Genomic DNA, 13,919 nt, shown 5'->3' with positions numbered 1-13,919 from the left:
CTACAGCTCTAGCTAGGATCAGTAGGCCACAAACTAGTGTAGGTAGTACAACACTGCACAACACTAGAATGTCCTTAAGGGTTGGAACCAGTGGGTCCACCCAGCCTCAGTATAAGGACATGACTTTCTTTGACTTGAAAGCCATGTGTGCTGCAAAGGCACCTGAAGATAGGACAGAGTCCCTCCACACTTCACCTGATAGATCTGCTGACAGCAGATGATCTTAGATTAGCTCTAGGCGCTAAGGGGTCTGAATCAGGGAGTGGGTCAGCTATAGTCTCTGGGTCAGATGATGAAAATCAAGATGACCTGGACTCTGTGGTTGAAGGGCCAGATCCACAGGGATCTGAAAAGGACAGAGGAATTCTCCCTAAGAGAGCTGACAGAGTGGAAGAGAGGCCTAGGTCCCCTTCAAGGGAATCTGACCACTCCTATCACCCTGGCAGAGAGTCTGTCCAGCAGAGGAACTCATACTTTAATAGAAGAGAGACCTCCTCTGAAAGAATGTACAAACTGCTGCAGTATGAGGAAGCAAGAGTTGCCCTCAAGGCCAAGCAGTTGGCATTAGACAAAGAAGCCTTTGAGCTCCAGAGAGCTTCTAAAAGAGAGGGGTTAGAACCCCCTGGTGGCAGCAACAGTGTCCCTAGACTCAGAGATTACCTTCCAGACCATAGGAACCTGTCCAAGGTTGTTCCTCCCTACCAGAGTGGGGATGATATCCACAAATGGATAACTGCTATGGTGTAGAGTATAACAGGTCCCCCAGAAACAGTGGGAAGCAATCTTGTGGCTCTCCTTTTCAGATAAAGGCAGAGACAAGACAAGCTCTTCACTGTTAGAGCAGAGGATGCTGATGATTATGAAGTCCTGAAGAGTGCATTAATAGATGGGTTTGGCTTAACCACTGAACAGTACATGTTGAAGTTCAGAGACACCCAGAAAGCACAGACTCAGGACTGGACTGACTTTGTAGATTGTGCAACCAAGGCTCTGGAGGGTTGGCTGGTTGGTAGTTGAGTTACTGTTTTAAGGGATTGTATAATCGATTGATGAGAGAACAGATCCTTAATAATTGCCAAAACCAGTTGTTGTATCAGTACCTGGTGGACTGTGATCTGACCTCTCCCCAAGAATTGGGAAAGAAGGCAGACAAATGGGTCAGAACCAGGGTGAGGCAGAAAACCCAGCACCAAGGGGGTGACACTAAGAAGCAAGATCCTAAAGGCTCTGAGAAAGGTGGGGATAAGTCAAAAGACCAGAAGTCTTCACAAGTGCCCCAAAAATCTGCATCTGGTGGGGATTCACAGTCTAACAAAGGGAAAGGCCAAAAGAAGCCCTGGTGCAAATTCTGTAAACAGAAAGGGCACTGGACTTCTGATTGTAACAAGTCCAAAGACCAAACCACCACCACTCCTGCCAATAAGGCAACTGTTCCCCCTACTACAGCTACTAGTGGAAGTGGTAATCAGAATAAGGGTGTAGTAGGGTTGACCCTGGGTTCTGAAGTGGACTCTGGCCTAGTCATAGTACCCACTCAGGCATTGCTGATTTGTGATGGAGACATTGATATGTCCTTCCTAGTGAGCCCCAGTAATCTGGAAAAATACAAACAGCAGCCTGTAATAAATGGCAAACAGGTTTTGGCATTCAGGGACACAGGTGCTAGTATCACCATGGTGGCAGAGGATCTTGTGGACCCTGGGCAGATCATCCTGGGTGAAATGTACCAGGTTACCAATGCAAGCAATGTCAGGACCAACCATAGTCAGGCAGTTGTGAATTTCTCCCAGGGAGGGGTAACTGGCCTTAAGAAGGTTGTAGTCAGTGCAGACCTCCCTGTCGAATGTCTATTGGGCAATGATCTAGAGACTTCAGCCTGGTCTGAAGTAGAGTTATGGACTCATGCTGAGATGTTGGTCATACCTGCAGAGGTGTTTGCTGTGACCAGGTCACAGGCCAAAATGCATCAAACTGAACCAGCTCTGGATCCTGAAAGTATGGACCAGGTGCTACCCAAGAGGAGGAGCAGTAGGGTTAAGGCAGTGCCTTCCCCTCTGTCTCAGATCACAGATTCCCCTCCTGAGGGAGGAGAAGCAGATCCTGAAGAAGAAACTGCCCCAGAGGGACTTGAGCCTGATCAGGTTGAGTTCTTGGGGGCAGGGGGACCTTCTAGGGAAGATCTGAGCAAGGAGCAACAGTGCTGCCCCTCTCTTGAACCCCTCAGACAGCAGGCTGCTGCTGAGGCTGCTGGGAATGCTAGTGGGTCCCATAAAGTTTATTGGGATGAGGGACTCCTAAATTCTGAGGGTAGAGATCCAACCCCTGGAGCCACCAGGAGGTTGGTAAAACCTCAGAGGTTTAGGGGGTTCCTCTTGACCCTAGCACATGATATCCCTTTAGCAGGCCACTTGGGCCAAAACAAGACCTGGGACAGGCTTGTTCAACATTTTCATTAGCCACATATGTCAGAGGACACCAAGGAGTTTTGTCGCTCCTGTGTCACTTGCCAAGCCAGTGGCAAGTCAGGTGGCACAACAAAGCCCCCCCTGATACCACTACCTGTGGTGGGGGTACCCTTTGAAAGGGTAGGGATTGACATTGTTTGCCCCCTTGACCCTCCAACAGCATCTGGGCCCAGGTTTGTCCTGGTGGTAGTGGATCATGCCACCAGGTACCCAGAAGCCATTCCCCAGAGGACCACCACAGCCCCTGTGGTGGCAAGAGCCCTCATTGGAGTTTTCTCCAGAGTGGGTTTCCCAAAGGAGGTCATATCTGACAGAGGTACCAACTTTATGTCAGGATATCTAAAAGCAACGTGGAAGGAGTGTGGTGTAAATTATAAATTCACTACTCCCTATCACCCACATTGCAATGGGTTAGTTGAACGTTTCAACAAAACCCTAAAGGGAATGATTAAAGGCCTCCCAGAAAAGCTTATGCGAAAATGGGACCTTTTACTTCCCTGCCTTCTGTTTGCATACAGAGAGGTTCCACAGATGGGGGTTGGTTACAGCCCATTTGAACTTCTGTTTGGGCATCCTGTAAGAGGTCCATTATGTTTGGTGAAGGAGGGCTGGGAGTTACCTCTCAAACCTCCCAAACAGGATGTGATGGACTATGTACTTGGTCTCCGCTCCAGGATGGCCGAATACATGAAGAAGGCAACTAAAAACCTGGAGGCCAGCCAAGAACTGCAAAAAACTTGGCATGACCAAAAGGCTGTGCTGACTGTGTACCAGCCAGGACAGAAAGTGTGGGTGTTGGAGATGTGGCCCCAGCAGCTCTCCAAGACAAGTAGAGTGGCCACCATACAATTGTTGAGCAAAAGGGAGAAGTCACCTACCTGGTGAATCTTGGAACTTCCAGGAGCCCCCTTAGGGTGCTCCATGTCAACAGATTGAAACCATATGTTGACAGGGCTGACATGAGCTTGCTCATGGCAACTGATGAGGAACAGGAGGAGGAGAGTGACCCTCTCCCGGACCTGCTCTCACAGAACCCTGATGATGGGTCAGTTGATGGTGTTGCTTTGGCAAGCAGCCTAACTGACCATCAGCAAACTGAATGCAGGCACGTTTTGCAACAGTTTAGACATATGTTTAGCCTGACCCCTAGTCAGACTTCCTGGTGCACCCATGAGGTGGACAATGGAGACAGTCTGCCTGTCAAGAGTAAAATCTACAGGCAACCTGACCATGTCAGGGACTGTATCAGGACTGAAGTCCAGAAAATGTTGGAACTAGGTGTGATTGAGCCTTCAGATAGCCCTTGGGCTAGTCCAGTAGTCCTAGTACCCAAACCTCATACCCAGGGTGATAAGAAAGAAATGAGGTTTTGTGTAGACTACAGAGGCCTCAATGCAGTCACCAGGACTGATGCCTATCCAATTCCCAGGGCAGATGAACTGATTGATACTTTGGCCTCAAAGTATCTGGGTACATTTGACCTAACAGCTGGCTACTGGCAGATCAGGTTAGCTACGACCATCCAGTAGCTTTTATTAGCAGAAGGCTGACCCCTAGAGAGAAACGTTGGTCAGCTATGGAGAGGGAGGCCTTTGCAGTGGTGTGGGCCCTGAGAAGCCTCGGAAGCAACAGCATTTTAGCTGTGGCCACTCTGCCCATAGGGTACAAGGGGAGTCCACGCCAAAACGGTAATCCTGCATGTGCTTTGGACACTGCCTTGCCCAGGTTCCCATCTATGATATCTGTACTGGGGTGATAAATCTGCATGCCCAGATACTTGAAGATACTTGAAGGTGTCGAATGCCCATTCCAGCGGGGTTCGAGGCATGGCCTGTCTTTGATCTAGTGGGACGCTTTCATGGGAAAAACTACTGACTTAGGCCAATTAACCCGAAGACCTGATGCCTGCACATGGGTATCTAGGAGCACCATCAGGTCTTGCAGCACAGCGCTATCTCCCCGGAGGTAAACCAGCGCATCATCTGCATATAACGAAATTATATGCTATTGCCTATCTGTGTGAATTCCCCAGTCCAACACTCGTCGTAATTTGCATGCTGAGGGTTCCATAGCAAATGCAAACAAGATAGGCGATAGGGGGCAGCCCTGTATGGTGCCTCACTCTATAACGAACTGTAGGTAGATGTCTCGTCCTGTCCTTAATCTTGCCTGCGGGTCAGTGTACCCTAGCCAAGATTTCCATGGAGCAATATATTGCATCAATTCACGTGTGAAGATCATGCAACGAGGAGTAATGGGAGTATGTGTGCGTTTCAGAGTGTTCGCTGTGCCATGCATCTTTTAGCTGCATGTGGTCTGCCCAGTCTCTCAGGTGCCTTGATAACTGAATGGATTGCGCTCCCAGGAGCGGCAGGCGTGAGCAGTCCAGATCAAGGTCATACATACAAATATAATCCCCTCCCCATAGTGTTGGTGCTGTAGGGTCAGAGAGCAGGGATGGTGTGATTGACTGTAGGAACTGTGCTTGCCCAGTATTCGGGGCGTACAGGGAGATTAGTGCCAATGGGGATCCATCTAGCAGGCCCTCAAGTACCACATATTGGCCCTGAGGGTCGATTCGAGTGTGTACCACTTTTAAAGGTGTGCCTGGTGCCACTCATATAAGGGCACCTTTAGCATATCCAGAGTATGTGGTGCCTATGGCAGTGCTACTCCAACGCTTGCGCAGTGAGGCTAATGATTGTGTGGTGAGGTGCGTCTCCTGTATTAATGCAATTATGACCTTGCAGGTACGTGTAGGAGAGTAGAATCTACACGTATGTTGCCCCCACTTTTTTCCTGATGTTTACACTGGTTTCTGGCTATAGTCTGGCTGGGTCCCTGCTAATCAGGCCCTCAGCCTCTCTGTTCTCTCTAAACAACTTGGAGTGCATATTAGATGCACTAGTGATTGGATACTGTGGTACCTTATGAGCCCCTAGTATATGGTACCTTAGGTACCAAGGGCATAGGTACAGACCTACCAGGGGCTAAAGCATGTATTATGCCACCCCTGGGAAGCAGACTAAATCTGACACCACAGGCCTGCTACTGCAGCCTGGGTGAGGTAGCGTTAGCACTCCTCACTGAGGTATAGGTTCCCTATATCTCACCTTACACACACATATAAACCTATCAGTCACCCCTAAGGCAGGCTCTAACAATCCTGAGGGCAGGGTGCTTGGTTTTCATGTGAGGGGGTGCCTCTGCCTGAGCAGGGCCCCTCTGCAGCTCTTAGAGTCCATTCTCTGTAGCTGTTTGTGAATGCGGTTAAACCATATACTCTTAAGTGCATTATAACTAAGCGGTAAATGCTAACTTTGGGATGGCTGCATCAAAACATGTTGTGTTTGATGTCAAACACTTTGGAATCTTACCCCCACACCAGTAACTAGTGTGGGAGTATGATCCCACCCTTCTAGAGGGATAGACATGTACCCACTGTGGAAACACGGTAGAATCCTGAAGAGCCCTGGCATCACAAAATGGATGACACCAGCACAGACACTAGGCTGCGCTCCTGCTGCTGACCGAAACTTGCAGTGGAGGAGGGCCAACAATAGGCATCCTGTCACAGGGAGGTGTAACCACCTTCCAGACAGGATTTAGTGTATTGGGGCTGGGTGGGTGCACTCCTAGAGTGCTTTGAAGTCCTGCACTGGGGGAGCAGTAGGCTCCTCTGTGCATATGCCAGCTCAAACCGGTTCAGGGGCTACAAGCCCCTGCTCTGGCATGAAACTGGACAAAGGTAAGTGGGTGTAGCCACCCACTCCCCCGACCCTCCCATAGGAGTGGTCATAGAGCTAATCCCTCCCTTCCTTGTAGTATAAGTTAGGGAACCCTTGCCATTGCAAACTAGATATCCCTGGACGACGCTCTGATGAAGAATCCTGGACCTTTGACGTTCCACTACCTTTGGAAGACTGAAGAACCTCCCTTGGAGTCAAGGAGTGACTCCCCTGCTTGGCAGGCACCAAAACTTTGCATCAACAGTCGCAAACATTCCCTCTCCCGCCGGAGTCCAAAGTCCCTGCAGCCCCAGAAGTAAATTTCCTGACTTCTCAAAGGCCATCGTGAGTCCCCAGCGAAGCTGAGGCAAGTGGACCCCACGAGTGACGAGGAACAGCAATACCCGGGTACCGTGCACTATTGTCAAGTGCAACCCCTTCACGACGTTTTACGAACTTGTACTTTGGACCATGTGTGGTCCAAGCCTCCAGCAAGATTTCATTCGAAGATCAGAGTGACCGTGGGCTCCTGGTGAGTGATTCCTCCTGAGGTGTCTTTGTGATCCTTTGCCAGCTGGCTTGTGGGTCCCCAGAAGACATTTTTCTACAGAACCAAAGGGCTCCCCTGGTTGCTCCAGGCCTGCCCTGACTTACCCTTGCTGGGTAAGTCCCTCAGACCTTGCTGGTCTGCACCGCTGACTTTCTTCACTTTCCATGAGACTTGCTGTTGCCAAGGCTTGTTGGCTCCAATCAGGTTGCCAACACCTCAGTAAGCTGCAGACTTTGTGGGACACTCCGAATCCAGCTCTTGGTCATCATCGACACCTCCTGGACCTCGTGGCTGAAGAGTCAAGACACCCGTGATCACCTGAAATCACTCCACTACTGTGGGCATCCAGCTTCCTGGCCCCGGGTCACTGGCAAGTGACTTTGAACACTGTCTCCTCTGCTTTCAGGTCTTCTTTCTTCAGAATCCATCCTTGGATTCCACCGGACACTTCTCCTGTCTTCACAAGCAGCAAGTCTTCTTTGGCTCCCATTGAAAACGACGCCGCGACCCGACCCCAAAAGACACCTATGCACCCGGCTTCCCTGGGAGAGGTAACTTGAGTACTCTGGTGCTCCTGTGTGTGTTGGCTCTAGAACTACTTACCCTGTAAGTGACTTTCTTGTAGACTCTCCCGAAGTATCCTAAAACTTTAAAATTCCAACCGAGACTTGCTCCATTGAAGTCTATTGAGATCCGCGGCTGTGTTCTCACACTGCATGCGTCTCCCGTGGGTCCTTTACTTACCTGTCTTAGGTGGATTAGTGAGGCCCCAGCGCTTCTGAAGACCTTAGGCCTTCTCCCTTCTCAAGTCGTTCTTCTTATACCTCTTTTTTAGTATATGGTCTGGTACGCCCCTAGGGTCCCAGCCATATAAGTGCTTAACTTGTTGTGAAATGTTGATTTGTGCATATGTTCTTGACTTCTAATCTCATAAAGAGATTAGTAGAGTGTGTCTAGTAATAAATACATATATATTTTATATATATACCTGTGTAGTGTCCTTTCATTTAGTGATTCAAGAGATTATAAGGTAAAACAAGCTGCTTTACATTCCTCTGAGACTTAGCCTGATGGCTGCTCTCCACAGCTACCACTAGGATAGCTTTCTTTAAAAGGTTGTCTTAAACCTATCTACCATAAGAGTCGAATTGTACTGGTGCAAGGTGGCCACTTTAACTAGTGACCAGCATATACCAGGCCAACTTCTCACAGTACGCAAGTATTGATATATTTTATGTCTTTTTACACATCCTGCCAGCCCTTGCACGTTCCAGGTTAATAGGGTGTAATCGTTGTTAGCCATTCAGTCCCTAGAGAAGGAAGAGTCGAAAGACCCCTCATTGTGCTGCCCCCCTGCTCCACAGCTCGGCCCACATTATCACCCACCCTCCCCACAACCGCCCAGCTGTATACGATATTGCTCAGTTGCTTCACATACCTAGCACAGTAGGAAATAGAGATCGCATTAAAAAATAAGAACATTCCCCTAACTCTCCACCCGAAGTTTCGGCTTGCCAACAGGCAATTGGCCACATGCACTGAAATGCCATCAAACCTGTTGTAGAACAATTGCTATCTCAGCCACTTATGGTTGTTTGGGGGCGCAGTTGTATTCTGTTCCAACCTAACTTTGGCTGCCATATATTAATCAACACTATGATAGCTCAGAACTCAGACCCCTGTATTCGGGAAAAAAGAAATACAAACAATTGAGGCGAGCCCCACATTGGTGTCTAGTCATTCAACCAAAAGCTGTGGATACTCAGAAAAAGTATATTCAGGGCGTCCCTCAGGTTCTCTTGCCATCTGCTGATTGATCACGGGATCTCTTCCCCACGACTATGCATGTTTCAGGGCATCACCCAAGTTCATTTGCCGTCTGTGGGGTCATCTCTGGGCCTCCTCGCAGCTCTGCGCGTTGTGAGTCTGTCAAAGATAACAGGCGGTCCTGCCCATCGTCAGAGTCAGATCTAGTGGGCGCTGTAGTGTTGTTAAGGTGTTGTGCCATCTTTATGGCCTGCGCCCACTCAGCTGTCACTTGCTTCTTGGTAGGTCGTTGTATCTCTGTTCCTCCCATGCCCTCTGCATGTGCCTACTCGTTTCCAGGATGGTTGTGAGTCTGCCAGGGTAGTAGGCGGAGGGTGTGCTAGTCCATTTTGGTCTATCCAAGACCGGGCTTCTTCAGGAGTATAGCAGTATATATTGGATTCTTTGTGTCGGATGCGCAGTTTGGCTGGGTATTGTAGCACATCTTATATCTGGTGCTCCCCTAGGTATTGCTTAACCCCCATATAGGAGGATCTACGACGTTGGACAGTCAGGGTGTAATCAGGGTAAATATGTACTGTTGCGTTCTCCACCTGCCAGGGGCCCCTGGACCTGGTCGCTTAGAGGATATGGTCTCTGTCTCGGTAGTTAAACAACCTTGCCATCACTGGTCGCAAAGGAATACCCGGACGTGGAGGGCCACCCGTAACCCTGTATGCCCTTTCTATTGAAAAGAATTTTGAGACCTTACCCTGTAGGATTTCGTTGGAGATTGAGGATTCTAGATACAGGTCCATGGCTGGTCCCTCTATTCGTTCCGGTAGCCCCACATTGCAAATATTGTTCCTGCGAGAGCGACTCTCCTGGTCCTCCACACCACTCGGCAAGTATTCCACCTCTTGCTGCAAAGATTTAATTTGGTCTGTGGCCGTAGACGCAGTTGGGTACAGGACCGCCAGTGCACATTCCGACTCCTCCACTCGGGCCCTAAGTTTTTTATGATCCTCTCTCAGGAATCCCATATCAACGCATAGTGTGCCTATTTTGGGCCCTAATGTGGTCTTAATGTGCAGTATTGCTGCCATCAGTTCATCGAACCCTTGTGAGTGATCTCGTGGGGCACTTATATTGGGAGCATCGTGTTGCATGTTATGTCCACCGTCGGCTGCACACGTCGTTTTTTCAGCCTGCTGGGGCTGCGACTTGTCGAAGCGTGGCTTTCCCATTGTGTGTATGGATGCCGGTTGGGCCCTCTAGCAGTAGAAGTAAAGGCCTTTCCCCACGTGGTGGGCCTATATCGGACTTCGAGTAATTGTCCACCCACACCTCGCAGGCTGTCGTGCAGTGTCACCCTCGCTCTGCTAATCGTGATATGCCAAGTGGTATAGCCCCTATGTTCTAGTGTCCCAGGGGAGGAGAAAGCATGTGCGGCATCTCAAGACACAAGGCAGGCAACTAAGGATCTCGCCCTGCACAGTGGTCTGGTCTGTGTTCCAGGCGTATGTGCGCTTGCGTTGTGGGGATGCCAGGCCACCCAGGATATGTCTTCAGCAAGTGCAGCAGGTAAAGTTCACAGTGCACCACAAGTACTGATCTTCTAGCTCCTTCACATTGGCTCCGCTTCCACCATCTTCGAGCACCCCAATGATGGCCCCTGCATCATCTATAGAGCCGGCGGCAGTCCAGGGCCCCTTGTGGTTTCCCTTTGTGGTTTGCAAATGCTTCTCATAGAGCGCTCCTACCTTGCTGATGATCCCAAGGTGCAGTTTGAGTCACTAGGCCTCAGACGCGGGTGATGCCCCAGACGTGGGAGGGAAACACAGCTTTGTCACCGACAAGGCCTCACTGTGAGACGGGTAGGGCCCTCCTGTATTGCGCCTCCTTCGTTCTCTCGCTGCTGGCTACCCAGTGCACGCCTTGCAGTTCCATGCCTGTGTCCAGGCGCCAGCTCCTGTCTCGTGAGGGGAGGAGTCCCCGTGTATTCCCGATGCAATCAGGGCTGCCAGCTGCTTGATCTTTGAGGCGGGGGGGCAGGTAAAGGCGCCGTACAGGCCCAGACCCAGCCACCCGCAGGACAGAGCGGGTGCCAGCCGCATGGATCGCAGTGTCGGCTGGTTTGGGCATGCAAAGCGCTCACCTCCGATGGTAGTTTTCAGCTCCGGGGGACGCCTTCTCTCGCCCTCACTTCATCTGCGTTCCTCCTCTCCTCACCCTATCTCTGACGACACCGGGCGGTACAGTCTTAGCCGAGGTCCGCGGTCGTTGGCGTTGGCAGATGCAGCGCCACACCTCCATCGTCGCTCTTGGCACACCTCTGCTCCGCAATTGGTGGTCAGTATGCTTGCAGGGGGTTTCGGGTGCACATTACACCCCAGATAAGTGGCTCATATGGATGAAATTCAGGATAATTGGGCAGGCCACGCACTGTGCTCAGCAAAGCGCGTCTGCACTCGCCTCCATCTTGGCCACGCTTCTTCCATTACAGTTTTGTTAAATACACATCATGAGTCTATTGAATTTGTGTACCACTTGCACCCAAAATTATCAAAGCACTGCAAATGTTAGTGCTTACATGAGAGTAGCTAGAGTAAGAAAACTGGAAAATATGGTCATTGACAGCAGTGAATGTCAGCTCAGGCAGGCCCGTACTGAGTAGCAGTACCAACAGGAAGTTTTGGAAAATTCTCTATTTGTTTTGCTTGTGTTGTTTGAACATTAGCAGGGAAGAAGATATACTCTGAGAGTATACCACTTTTTTCGACGTGGGATATAGCAAGACGAGCTTAGGACGGAGCAAGCTCCACCACCGGTGCTCAAGAGTGCCAACTGATTGATGGACAATAGGAGCCTTTACTAGTGAGGCTCTGACGGACACTGGGAAGATTTACCTTCTTTATTACTATACGTTTCTTTACTTATTCTATAATGCATCCTTTTGGTAGACTAGTTGTTGAGGAGGAGCAACCAATAATTCTGAGTCAACGTCGTGTAATCTGGCCCATTCGTAGTAAAATGATATGTGTCGTTGTTTTAGTAATGGTGATGATAATAGTGTGGGGGTGTTGTGGTTTTTGGAGGATGTATAAGATGCACCCACGCTTGATCTGACTGGACCCACCGCTTTGGGAAGGGGCAAGAGGGCTATGACAAATAATGAGTTTGTAGCAGCGCATAAGAGATTCTTTGGGAATGGGACTGCTTGTTATCTTATTGGTTCTGTTGCTAGCCTCTGAATAGCATCTCCCTTGTCGCTTGTTAATCATACATACACCACGCCACCAGATTTTGTAGAAGTTTTGGGTATGTGTGGACAAGGTTACCTTGGGCCATGTCTATAATATAGAATGCCAAAGGGGGAGGGTTATCCTGGGTGTGATAATAGAACATATTGTGATAACTTTGATATGGGTCACAACCACAGATATCGCCAGCCAAGAGCCACCCATTCTGGCAGCCAAAAGCTACCTAATCACCACTACACACATACTAACAGCCAATGTTGGGGGCTAGTCTGGAAAACCTATTCCACCTTGGGCATCTTCATGCTAGCTAAACAAGAATGAGACAAAAACAAACCTCGCTAAACTTCGGCTACCTTTTCACATCTGCCTCACTTGGAGTCCTGTTACCTAGAGGGTTACAGATGCACCTATATTAGCACTTCCCTATGGCAGCCTGTTTAGGCTCAGAAAGACAATGATGCTCATTGCTCTCACTTTCAGCACTAGATTCAAATCCTTCCAGTATGTAGAAGTGAGTTGGGTGGGTCAAAGAATGTCTAAGGGCCCATTTGTCAGACAGTGTGAGCACTTCTACAGAGTAACACTCATGTAACTATGCTAGGGCAGACTATCCTAAGATCCTTAAAGAGCACTTCCAGAGAGACTAAGGGCTTTAGGATTTGGAGCACACAGTAATTTGTTAAAATGTGGCATATGTCTCATCCATTGTTATGTGCAGTGCAAAGACTGTGATGCACTTGTAATAAGATGAAGAGACATCCGCCACATTCTGATGTCCTTTGCAGTGCCTACAAGCTCAGACGGAATCCTTTGCAATGACTTTGGATTGTACCAAAAGCCACAGTACCAGCTTTGTACACTTTGATATACAGCTGGGCTCCTGTATGGGCTCCTGTATATAAGTTGTCCATTTAAAGGTTAGAACCCTCATGAAGGAGTGGTTAGGCAAGCTTCAAAACAATTGTCTCACTAATTCAAAGCATGGTAGGGAAATCAACATGATTTATTGATTTATAGTGTACTATATCACATTAAATAACCACTAGAGCTCTCGTACAACATGTATAACTTGAAGCCTTAACAAGTTATTTTCTTGTCATGTACTGTATGGCATGCACTGTATGAACAGCAGTCACACTTTCTACATGCTCAAGGACTCATCATCTCAGCGACGGCTCCTCTTTAATGGCGGAGGAGCGTCGCCTCACTCAGAAATAAAACAGTAATAAAGCAATGTTATTATTGTTTTATTTTTCACTGGCAGCTGATGCTTCCAAATCTAGGGTTGCGCCATACAATCCTCTGTTGATAGGCCAGGGACTGGGAGGAGTAGTGGTGGGCACTTGTAAATAAGCATGTTAGTTTAGCCGGCCATTTTAGGCCGGCCAAACAGACATGTGCATTTAGGTTTCTCCAACCCAGATGTGCTCCACGGCTGTGTTCTACATCCAGGCGAGCGGTGAGTCCCTGTGACATTCACATGTTGCTTCTGCTCACCCCAACACAGAGAAATGTGTCCGCTCGCTCCAGCCATTGATCAAGGATTATTCCATTCAAATGTTGCTGGTTCCCATCACAGTATACATCCTGGGGCAAGACGTGAAGCCACTTTACTCATAGTTCTGCCACAGTGTCATTCACGTATTGCTACTGCCCACCACAACATAGGACAATGTGCTAGCCCACTCTAGCCATAGATCAGTTATTTTGCCATTCACATTTTGCTTCCACCCATGCCCGTTACAGCACAGGGCAATTTGTCAGCCCACTCCAGCCATTGATCAATTATTGTTCCCTTCACATTTTGCTTCTTCCTATCATAGCATACATCGTGAGGCAAGGGGCGAGCCTGCTTCACCCATACAGTGTGCTGATGCCACTGATTGCCAAGGGTGCATGCAATAACCCAGACAACGCAGATCAGCAAATGCATCTCAGTCCCCGCATGGACGTCAAATAAGTGCTGCCACGGTAGCAGCTGCTACCACTGGCCAGTTCTTCTGTACCCTGCCGCAGCCCTTTCTACCCTGGTCTCAGAGTTCATGAAGGAAGAAGCAGAGAGAAGCAGAAGTCATCAGGGTTCTAACAGCCGTGTTCACTTTTTTAGTTTCTACTACTTGCCCAGATAGGAGAGATTGGTTTATCGAGCCTGACTGTTGCGGAAGGA

Source organism: Triturus cristatus, chromosome 1_2, assembly GCF_964204655.1.
Source record: "Triturus cristatus chromosome 1_2, aTriCri1.1, whole genome shotgun sequence".
In the NCBI taxonomy this organism is placed as follows: domain Eukaryota; kingdom Metazoa; phylum Chordata; class Amphibia; order Caudata; family Salamandridae; genus Triturus; species Triturus cristatus.
Note: the sequence above shows the minus strand (reverse complement) of the source record.